Here is an 11641-nt window from a genome sequence, read left to right on the forward strand (position 1 = left end):
CTGAGCTAGGCTGGGAAAACACCCGAGAAAGAAAAAAGGTTCTGGTCTTTGGAAAGCAAGTCAGGGATTTCCCTCATCTGTTCTCTCAGTCTGATGAGAAATAGTTATAAACCTTTGCAAAAGAATGTCATTTAGACTGAGGAAAAAAATTCTACGTGTTGTCCCATGTCACCACATAGCTAAAGTTTAAAAGAACAACCAAGTTTAGCTCAGCTTCAGTTAATTACACAGTTTATAAACATCTTTGGATGTTCTTCTAGATGGGCCTGATCTAAATGTCATATCCAGGAGCTGAAACCAAGAGTTCTGCTTCAGTTTTGTGTTTCGCCAATGAAAATCATGCAGGGCAGAGGAACTACAGGAAAAAGAAATGACAAAAGTCATGAGCATCTGCAAAGTACCACTGGAAATCCAGGACAAGGGATGTGCCTCTTTCCTTCATGCTATGTATTCTTGGTCAAGTCACTTATCCCAATCTGCAAAATGTGACATTAATTAACAAATGGCCAGGGAAGAAATTGTAGAGCAATATGAACAAGTGGTATAACATTATGAGTAAGGTTTGTATCAAAGCCTAATATTTTTGTAAATTTAGGTGAAATGGATCTATACAGTGACCTAACTAAGGACTTGAAAGCTGGGGAAATCAGAGGTACTTCATACAGGCAGGATCCTTCTGTGCTAGAAGACTCTGCCTCTGCAAGGAGCTACGTGCTCTCCATTCCTATCAACTGCAGTGAGGCCGTGGGTGCTCCTCCCTCCCTAGATCGAAGCCTAAAATTATCAATTAGGAAAACAAATGTGGGTATTAGACATCTTTTTGTGAGTGTCAGTTCAGCAATCACTTTATTACAAGTAATTTTAGTATTGAATGTAGTGCAATTTCGGTAATTTAGCAAAGTACAATGATGGATTAAAGTGCTTGGTGATAGATGCTTATTTCACCTTCTGAAACACAATTATTATGCACTTTACTCAATAATAGTATCTTGTTCCAACTAAAATACACATTGTGTAATTCTTTAAGCCATAGAATCATAGCAATTAGAGAGGGAAATGGCTGATTAGGTCACTTATTCCAGCCTGTTGCCAGCCCGTGATTGCTCCCTGCCCTGTATCAGCTAGAGTTTTCCCCAAACTCCTTTCTTTTACATGCTTTAGTGATATCCATTAAAAAAAAAAAAGAGGCTTCAACCACAGTTGAAAGATTCAGCCTTTTACCGAAGAAAAGCCTGTGTATTTGCAGTGGGAAGAGTTTGAGGGGTTTTCACCTCCTCCTTACAGCAGATGGCTGAAATACCAGAATGCTCTTCAGTGGTCCTTCTTCATGGAAGCAGCTTTGCTGAAAAAATTTCCCAGTTTCCCTTCTAAACTAAATGTATAAGTCCTGCTTTTTAGTCTGGAATTCCTCTAACTACTTTTTGCCTAATGACAGCTTAATATTTAGCATTTGCTAAAACATAAACAGAAATAAAAATGAGACTGAGTGAAATTTAACTCAAGAAAAGCCACCGTTCCTGACCTGTACTGGCAGAGGGATAGTTGGGATGTGGTTTCTACTGCTCTTTTTAGGGAGCTCAGCTGTACAAGCCATCTCACTGCTATGAAGACCAGGGCTCTCTCTGCTGCCATATGCTGGATGCCCCTTACCACATCCCAGTCAGGGGAACCGAGCAGACACCAAGAGCCTAGCATTTTATTACATGTACAGACACACCTGCCTGCAAGTCCTGCGGAAACAGCACTTCTGGTGCTGGCCTTGTGCCTTCTCTATGTTTATCCTTGGGTAGTATCCTTGAGAGCAGGTGCAACCTATGGAAACAGCACATTTTAAATAAGTAAAAGAGAACGTCTTGAGAAAGGAAGCTTTCAATATGAACTCGTGCGAACAGCCAGGGAGAAAAACCCGTGCTGTGAAGCTGAGCTCTTCCAAACATTGAAGAGACAGACCAGTGGGGATCTGCCTGTGCAGATGACACCCCAACAGTGTGGCCATCTCTGTAAAGTGTTGCCCAGCTGTGGATTGCCCAGGCTTGGCAGGGCCAATAGTGTCCTCAGGGTTTGCCATGCAGCCAGCTGGGGCAGAGGGCATGATGTTCAGACACAGGATATGACAATCTCTCCCATCATGGATAAGCTCAACTAGTGATTAAAAAAGAAAGAAATGAGTGATTCTTCTGGACAACTCAACCAAGCAAGCAGAGCCAGAACATCTATCATCCATCCACAAGCCCAGTCCTCACTCCATTATCCAGCTTAGGAGGTGGCTTACTCTACATGTTACTGGAGTAAACAGACATTTCCCAGGGTAAAACACTCTTCTGTGCAAGCAGGTATTGAGCTCAGCCCCATGATGACCTTTCCCCCTATATCTTACTAGCTCCCTGAGCCTTCCTGCCTGGTGATCCTCCACTAAGGTTATCCTACAACTGAGCTGCACACAGGAACAGGAGTACAAAGATGCATAGGTACAACTGACCCAAAATTAAATACCAAACTACTATTAAACTTCAGAGGTTCTGAGGCTTCAGCCACAGAGTGAATGCCTGTGAATCTGGAGACTGGGGAAGAAAAATTCCCTGGTGCAACTGTCGGGTGCCATTCAGCTCCAGCCATGAAATCACAACATTTACTTTGTAGGGCTGTGCCTGTGTCTTGTCAGAGGCACAGCCTCTCACAGCACTGGAACAGGCTCTGTTCCCAGCTCTACCACAGACTTCCCGCATCTGTCTGGAAAAAAATCACTGAGAAGCACATCTGAAAAAATGTTACACGCTCAGATCCAGACATTTGATCTAACACCTGGCCTAGCTCTCAGCAGCACTGGACACTGCAAACACTGTTGGCTTCGACTGGGGCACTTGTAAAATCCAGACCTGATGGGCAGTGGGGATGGAGGGAACATCTGCTTCTTCACTGCACTACACAAACTTCACACTAAGGTACCTTTTCAACAGAGCTGTGTACAAGTCAAACCAGTTAAACCAGTGAACAGTTGGTCTTTGTTCTGCATACATGCCAGAACATTAAAAACTCTCACAGTTTGGCACCAGAAAGACAGAGACCCAAAGCTAGTGACTGTGTTTGGAAACAGGAGACATAAACTCTTTTAGTTCTGTTTTCCCACGTGTAAACAGAGGATGCCAATTTCTGCCCGGTACTTAGGACTCCCAGGCATTTGGAAAGCACTGAGGGCATCCCATTGATGACATAAAAGCTGCTTGCAGTACTTCTTGCTTCATCTGTTTTTAAAAAGTTAGTGAGGTGCTGGCTGGACACTATTATATTTGCTGTGTGAAGCACAGAACAAGATACTGTTGCACACACTATAAAACAAATTACTGTTGAGCATGCTGAGCACAGGAGTTGCTTTTTGACATTTCATTTAGTGCATTATATTCTGCCCTAGACAAAGAACAAGCGTGTGGACATAGCTGAAAACTGGAGATAGTTCTAAAAGAAGAGAAATATACAGTTTCAGAAATGTTTCTCTGCCTTGCCATGTTTTTTTGCTCGTGGCTCTTCCTGTAGAAGAGGAGGAATTCAAGTGTGACAGTGTTTGCATTTACAGGTACCTTGTTGGAACAGCACACCTGTGTTGCATGACCACTATCTACAGCAGAGCTGAACATGCTGCTCTGCAGCATGGTCTATAAGGAACAAGCACCTCATGCTCCAACAGGTATCAGTGGTCTGGATGTGTCACCTCAGCTAAGAGGCAGAAACACGCTGGTTATTCACTGCCAATCAGTCCTGATGCAGTGATTTTGCTGCCATCCCAGGAGCTGTATGTTCCACTGCAAGAAACCTGGGAATGGGTTTGATGGGCAGTGTCTGCTGCTGCGGGGGGAACAGCAATCTCAGACCCTCTGCGTGAGGGCAACCACGGGCAGCAAGGACATTGCAAGCAAGCTTGTCACTCCCCATCTCCTCAGGGGCAAGTCAGGCAGTACAAGGCCCTCACTGTCACACTCCACCAAGTCTGCTGGGACACGTCATGGCCAGGAATCACTCCTCGTCAGGGCTTTTTCAAATAAGCAAAAAAAAGTGAAATGTCAAATAAAATTGAGTAAGAAAAGAAAAGTGGCATCTTGTGTTCTTCTTATCTCCTTCATTCCCAGGGGTCTCTGATGCCTTAAAGGAGTGGCAACCTTTCTGAAAGCAAACCTTTTTGATAAATGATGCAGTTATTTATTTTGCAGAAAGTTGAAATTTGTCTTGATGCCATTTTCAAGTAACACAGCATCTAACAAAGAGAATCATAGGTGATTTACTGCATGGCACTCCATTTATCTCAGGGAAAGAAAGACCCTATTTGAACCTCTCAGGATTTGCACCTGTAATTCCACTGAACCAAAGGCTTTGGAACCTGAGGTTCAGCAGTTTTCCCCCTCAAGATAAGACTAGGTTTTCCTGTTCCCCATGAATCACCACAACCTTGCAGACTGCTGTGGAACATGAATTGCCTACTACACAATGCCAGCATCTGTACATCCCATAAGCAAAAGGTGACCAGTGTGACTGTGCAGGCATTCATGCCACCAAACACTCCTGCTAGCGCTCCCAGATTGGATGTTGAGGATTGGGGAATGAGATCTTGCATATGGGATGCATCCTGTGTTCTCAATGCTGCACACTTGCAAGCTGCTCCACTGTTTATGTCCACTTCAGCTTCTCCTGGGGCACCTGACAAGCAGAGGTATTTTCCTTGCCTAAAACTCCCGCTTTGTCTCATGCTAGGGTATGCTTTAATGATTTACCAGGAGAAATACATGTGCATTCAGAAGTAACTGCAGGGGCCACAAGTGTCATCTCAGATTTCCATGATTTTAACCAGAAGATGACAATCTTGGAGCTGATCTGGAAGTCCTGCTTAACCTAAATCCCCTCTGCCCACCCCAGGACTCTGGCGCTTGTCCTGCAGCTGAGAATGCAAATGCAGAGAGAAATGCAATCTTTACAGCCTGGATCAGCACTTTGCCTCCTCCGGGAAGCGTGACCCCATCGTCTGACTGTTGGTTCTGATGCAACAGCCAGTCATTGCACCAGTGAGGACCTCAGACAGCCCCAGGGCTGCACTGTCATTGCGAGATAAACACACTGAATTGCTCAACAGATCCTATGATGATCTGAGGGTGGAAGGACAGTGCTTTCATATGCTGCTCTGTTGACTATCACACCCATGTGTGAGGCTAAAGGGCTACTGTTCCTTGGGGCATGGCAGCTGTCCTTGAGGAAGTGACCCTGAGCCATGACACCATCCCCGTGCTGCCAGGGAAGGCTGGCTCTGGACTCCCAGATACTCCCCCAGCCACTGGCAGTATGAATTGTGGCAGTGAGCTGAGCACAGAAAAAGCACTCTGGGGTTTCCAAGGAGAGAAGCAAGCAGTTGTTGACAGCATTTTCCCCAAGTGTTACCCAAATCTGCAACAAGTTGTAACAGGCTTGTCATAAATTTGTGCTGCCAAACTCTCTCTGGAAGAATCTCTCCTGACACCCAGGAGGGCAGACCTCCCTCCCTGGAAAGGAGGGGAAGAAGGCGGCTGAGGTGGGTAACCAGATACTTCTTCACTATCTCTTTTCTCTGCGTGTGCTCAAAGCAGCCTGCCATGGGCACGTCTTCGGAGGTCGGACACCATGGGAGGGTGGCTGCCTGCCAGGCAGGCTGTGAGAGCCGGGCTCTCTGCCTGAGACAAGGCCAGGAGGAAGGAGAGGCCGTCTCCTGCCCTGGGTGATAAACCTCTGGCTTTTTCTCAGCTCCCTTTGTGAGCAGCTCAGCCATACCACCCATGCTGTGCTTCACAGGCCCTCTCTGTAGACCCAGAAAACCCATGTTCTAACCCTAGGGATAAGTGCTGCCCTCACACACAGTTAGGAGAACAACTGTCTTCATCCTGCCTGCAGGTTGTTTTAAAGATCACAAGTTCACCCCAAACACCCTTGGAAGTGGGAAAGAGAGACCAGAAAGGTTGTACAGGGTTTTGCTGTGCAAGAGAAGGAGTGGGTCATAGAGCACAGGACAGGGAATTAGGACATCCAGGGTAGGATCTCTGCTGACAGACTGGGCAGCCCAGCAGGCATGGTGACAACCCACATCTGTGGAAGCTTGATCCTGCTTAGCTCAAAGCCTCTCTGCTGAGGTCTCCTGTGCTGTGCTGATGCTGTCACGCTGGCATAATGTGTCTGTGGGGGATCTGCAAAACAGCTCTGAGAAAGACTAATTTTTCCCACCAACTGCTCCACTTTTTACAGCCAAGCTGTAGTAAAACAGGGAATAACCAAAGAAACGTAGTTAGCTCCCAGGAGATTTTCAGCTGGAGAGAAATGACAATGTCTTGAAACAAGGAGAGGAAATTCAGGCCAAGCAGAGCACCCAGATCAGCTCCCAGATGTTTCAGAGAAAAGCATCCAAACCACACCTGAACTGCAGTGTGGAAAGAACTTGCAAAATGCAATCAGAGACCAACTAGCCCATGCACACAAGCTGCCAGACAGGTGCCAGCAGCATTACTACCCTCTCCTCTCTCCATTGTTATCATCTGTCAAACAGGAGAGCAAGAATGTGGACACCTACAATTGCCAACCCATAAACCTGGGATCAGAGCAAGCTGCTGTGAGATACGTGCACCTGCCCTGCCCTTGGTTCCCAGCACTGCTGCCCACAGCAGAGCCAAACCAGAGTATGCTGGTTACTGACAGGGTTTTAGCAGCAGGAAGAATTAGCAGAGAAGCTTTTGTGGCCTGGATCTTAATGAGATTCATTTCCAAAGAAGCCCATGGTCTCACTGCAGTTTCCAAGCAGAAAGGAATCACCTGAGGGCTTTGAAAGGGAAAGAAGAGGTACTTCATTAGCGCTACAAGAGCAGAGCTCAGCAGGAAGGGAGGGCAGAGAGTTGAGCCCAGGCCACGCCACATGGCAGGGCAGCATTTTGCTCCATCTGTGGTATGGACGTTCAAGTATGTTGGATTCCAGGTTAAAGGAATACACACTTATGCACATTCTTCTATAAGCAAGTGAGATGCCACTTAAAGATCACACTGAAACTGGCCTCTCTGTGATTCTCTAGGAGTAAAATCAGATTTGAAACTATAGTAATTTAAGAAAAAAATACCAGAATTGCTGTTTAGGCTGCACATAGCCTGGGATCTGGTTTCAGAAGCTTTGCAGGGACATTCCATGCCACTTCCAAGGAGTTGTTAAAAAATACTTCATACCATCAGAGTCCTGTGGGATTTTTTTCTTGCTAGTCCTGCAGGCTACCATGGAGAAATTCACTAGCAGGATTTCTGTAGGACTCTGACTCACTCAGGAACTTTTATTACTGCTTTTAACTATTTGACTGCCTTTTGGCTGCTGGCAGAAAAGTTATTAAATGTTTTACCAGACATGGCCAGAAACTCTTTATAAAAGCATCTTGGCCTGGCATAAAGCATATGTCTCTACTTATCTCTGTAGCATGTGCTCAAAGCTCTCACATGTCCCCTGGCAGTGGAAGAAACTTGGGACCTTTATGTTTCTAGGCTGTAGATAAACAGAGCATCCGATCTCCTGGCATGCAAATAGTCCCGCTGCAGTGAGCATCAAATTTGCAGGACTGAAGAGGACAAGGCCCTGGTACAGACTCTAGATCATGGTTCATATGCACAGCTCTGTGGTCTGATCCTGCCTGGAACTGTCTACTCAACCATTTAACCCTTACTCAAGGGATTAAATTGAGTGAGCAGCTCTTACTCTTGCAAGTAATTAATGTCACTAGGTTGGGTGGCATTTTCAGTACTGTGTGACACGTTGTTTCTTTGCTCAAAGCCCTTTCCCCTCCATCATGGTTTTTTCTCCTTTTATCTTCCTCATTCAGATTAAGAGGAAACAAAGAAAAAGCATCCCACAAACCAGAGTAGAGAACTCCATCCCAGTGCTGAATGGAAGAAAGCAGAAATAAAATATTGCTGCCTGTTTCTGCTTTCACAACAGCAGCGAATCAGAACATTCTGCTAAAGGGTCTGTTCATCAGAAGGACTCGCGTCTGATTATTTTGTCGTGTGTTACAGTGATCAAAAGCAGTGTGTTTTCACTAATTGTGCCTGCTGCTTACCTGCTTAAGTAGCTGTGCTTCAGGAAAGTAGCAAATGCTGCTTCAACTTCTCTGCATCCCTCTGTGGGCATCCTGTAGCTGAATGCACCTGCGTAGGGATAAACACAGTGGGTAAGGTGAAGGAGAGAGGATCTGCGTTATCAGGGGCAGAGCAGACTGGGAGCGGTCCCATTCCTATCGCACGGGGTGGGGATACAGCTCGACCGTCCCCCACTTTACGGGGGTTACCTCTAAAAGGACCAGTGTGTTGCTGCCATTCTGTGCTGCTATCCACACAGCCTCGGCAGCTCAGGTTTGCTGGGGAGTTTGTGCTCAAGCAGACAGGCTGCTCTGGCCTCCTTCCTAAGCTGGCAGCAGCGCTGGAGTGCAGCAGCTCGGAGCTAGCTCAGGGCTGTCCCTGCGGGCTTCGCTGGAGGCGGATCTCGCGTGTTACACAGCTGTCAGCGAGGCTGAACTCCGCTGTAATGCAGGGGAGACTCGGACCCAGCCTCTGACCTGCACCACTGCACTGCAGATTAACCTCAAATTCCCACATTTCAGTAACTTCTGCTGGGGTGCAGATGGCAGGGTCGGGCCCTGTCAGGCAGGAAGCGCAGGGTGACCATTTGAGGATTCCGAAAGGGTGCCCTTCTGGGTGTGAGCCCTCTCTGCTCCCAGCCACGTGTGCCCTGCACCCACACACACTTTCACCACTCCAGCCACACATCGCTCTCTGCGTTGTGCGCTATCACCAACACCCACGCAGACCCACGGGGGCGAGCAGGCATCCTCCGAACGGGAGGAGCAGGATGGGTTTCGTTTGCAGGCTTCTTCCTCCCACAGGTCCGCAAGCGCTGGGAGCAGCCCCGGGTGTCCCGGAGGGCCGGGCAGGGCAGAGCCCGCACTAGCAAGGGCCGCTGGTGCCCCCTGTTGTCACAAGAACGTATAGGAGTTGCTGGGAGCACGAGTGGGACGTGCCACCCGCGATGGGCACAGGGCACCCGTCTCTTTGAGCTGCGGGTGTTGGGACACGGCTGAGCCTGGCAGCGCCCAGGGAACAGCCCGGGCTGGCTGCAGTAAGAGCTCAGTGGGTTTGCACCCACAGAGGGCAAGAACAGCTGCTTCTCGCTCAACTCTTTCACCTGCTGGCTGCGCCAGCCAGGGAATCTCAATGCATCCCAGGATGCCTTCCTAAGTACTTAGAAAGATGCATCTGAAACAATCCATGAAAATCATGTCGAGGTTTCCCAACTAAATAGTATCCGAGCAAAAGAATCTGTTTTTCTTTAAAAAAAAAAAAGGAGTGCAGAATTGCGGTGGGCAAGAGCTGATGGCTCAATACATGCTGTGGCACCGAGTCATCTCTGCAGAGGGCAGGGTTCAGCCCTTCCTGCCCAGCTCAGGGAAAAGCTGCTAATTCACACACCACTTTTCTCAATGCGACATACCAGCATGTTCTGACTGCTCCGAGCATTTCCCAGACTTGGGCACAGGATCACACTGAGTACTTGCAGGGCTGTAAGTGCTGCTGAGAATGACACAGTGACTTCTGGTTTGCTTATGGTTCTGTCCCAGAGACCCACATTGTGGGATCTGCAGCCTATGGCCCCAAAAGACACATCTGACACACCAGCATACAGCACAACTTCCCCCCATCCTCTCGAGGGGCAGCATGACTCACACCAGCCTCCAAGCAACAGCAGAGCCCTGGGCATCATTCAAGCATAAGGTTTTGGACTCTGAGAAGCCAGGTTGCAACCTCCCACCTCATTCCCAGACATAGCAGGATGCTTACATTCCCTACTCATCTTCTAATAGAAGCCCAGCATGGCTGAACAGGCATCCATGTGTCCTGGAGAGTCCTCAGGCTCAGATACATTTCAAGGCTTGCAGATGATATGATGATACAGCCATCATCTTAAAAATTAATATATGAAAACACAGTCTTAACTGGAGCAGACAGATTTGACTCCGTTCAGAGCAGAACAGACATAAGCAAGAAGTGGCTGGTTTCCACATCCACAGCAATGGTCAGCTGTAATTCGTGTGCACATCACAAGGCAGGGCTAGTTAATTATTATTTTAATACTAATTTATTTAGCACCTATCACAAAAAAAACTCCTTATGGTCTACATATTTTTTGGTAACTAAGTCTTAGCATTAATTGTTATCAGAGATGGAAGAAAAATTGCTATCTGGTCAACTCAGTTGAAATTTTACACTGTGAATTATCTCTGGAAAGATGTAATTTCTCCATATTTGTTATTAAAAACAGCTGCAACAATTACAGCCTGTGATTCCTGTTAACTCCTTGCTAATACTGCAGCTCAGGAGTTTCAGATGTAGCAGTTATGTGTTGTACTACTACTGTTTGGGATGGTAGTAATGACATACAGGAAATTTCTCCTAAAAAATTGCATTGCTTCCTTTAAATCCCACAAACACACCTGCCTCCAGAGGCCTCAACATGAATATCGGTGGGAACTACAGGCTAAGGAGTGACACCCACAGCTGGGCCAACTCACACAGCTCTGAGAATGAATATCAATCAAACACTGGGCAGCGTTGTGCCTTAAGCAGAGATGACCCCCCTAGAAGTAAAAGTCTTTTCTGAGAGGGCAGCAGGACTCTGTTTTTCACCAAAGGAAAGTTTTCACACCAGCTGTCTGAAACTCTGCACCATTGCTTGATCAGGCAGTCACAGAGCAGAAATGCAAGGTAATACAGTGATCTGACCTGTTCTCTGGGTTCTCACAAGCATGACTGAGAGCAGACCTTACACTTGCCATGCCAGACTGGACCCCAGCCCTGCATGGAGCTCCCTGCAGACAGAGCCTCTCTCTGTGGGCAGCACTGCTGGCAGTGGAGGCAAGTGCTGCCAAGCCTGTACAGCCTGCCCTAGGAACTCCTAGATCAGTGCTGTCTATTTTATTTAACAATCCCATTTCCTTTTCCTGAATTTCTGGAAAGAGCGTGGCATAGATCCAGGTTTTTCTCTCTAAAGCACAGCCTATGTATGGAGATAAAAACATTCAGAAAGGGACTGGCCACACTAATTGACTGAACACCTCCAGCAGCGCCGAGAGATGCTCAAGCAGCAGAACAAGGTGAGGAGCTTCACACCTTCTCCTGTAACCGCAGACAGTCTGTTTCCAGTGCCAGGTATGTTTGTTTGTGCATTGTCTCCCTCAGCTGCCCCTATCACTCTGTATTGATCCACTGGAGACAGGGGCTGCCAGGCCAGACAGGGCTCCTGCACACAGAGGGATAACAAGTTTTAGGAAGGATCGATTTCATGACAAAAGCCATGTAGGAGCACGGCACGCACAGTGCTCTGCTTGCTGTAGACCACACAGATATGCAGGACTCCTTGCAGTGGCCTCAATATTATTTAGACAAAGTAAATGTTAATATAATAAATAACAAGTAGCTTAATTGCGTTTTGAAGATAGGCCTGATCTTGTAACAAAACCCTTCTGGACACCCCAATTCATCTGCATAAACCAGGCAGGACCAGGCAAAATGCTATAAGGATCCCATTGTGTGTTACAATAACATCTTTAGGATG

General features: G+C 47.1%; 1 long non-coding RNA gene across 1 annotated transcript; it reads right to left on the minus strand.

The window, feature by feature from the left end:
- Positions 1-1730: 1730 nt before the first annotated feature.
- On the minus strand, positions 1731-8401 carry LOC120323182. Its single transcript, XR_005563411.1, has 3 exons — positions 8322-8401; positions 8094-8181; positions 1731-1812 (listed from the first exon to the last, which is right to left on the minus strand). It is a non-coding gene; the product is annotated as an uncharacterized LOC120323182 (long non-coding RNA).
- Positions 8402-11641: the final 3240 nt, after the last annotated feature.

The sequence above is a fragment of the Pipra filicauda genome, unplaced genomic scaffold (genome assembly GCF_003945595.2).
Source record: "Pipra filicauda isolate LSUMZ 115617 unplaced genomic scaffold, ASM394559v2 scaffold206_size1356665_pilon, whole genome shotgun sequence".
Lineage (NCBI taxonomy): Eukaryota > Metazoa > Chordata > Aves > Passeriformes > Pipridae > Pipra > Pipra filicauda.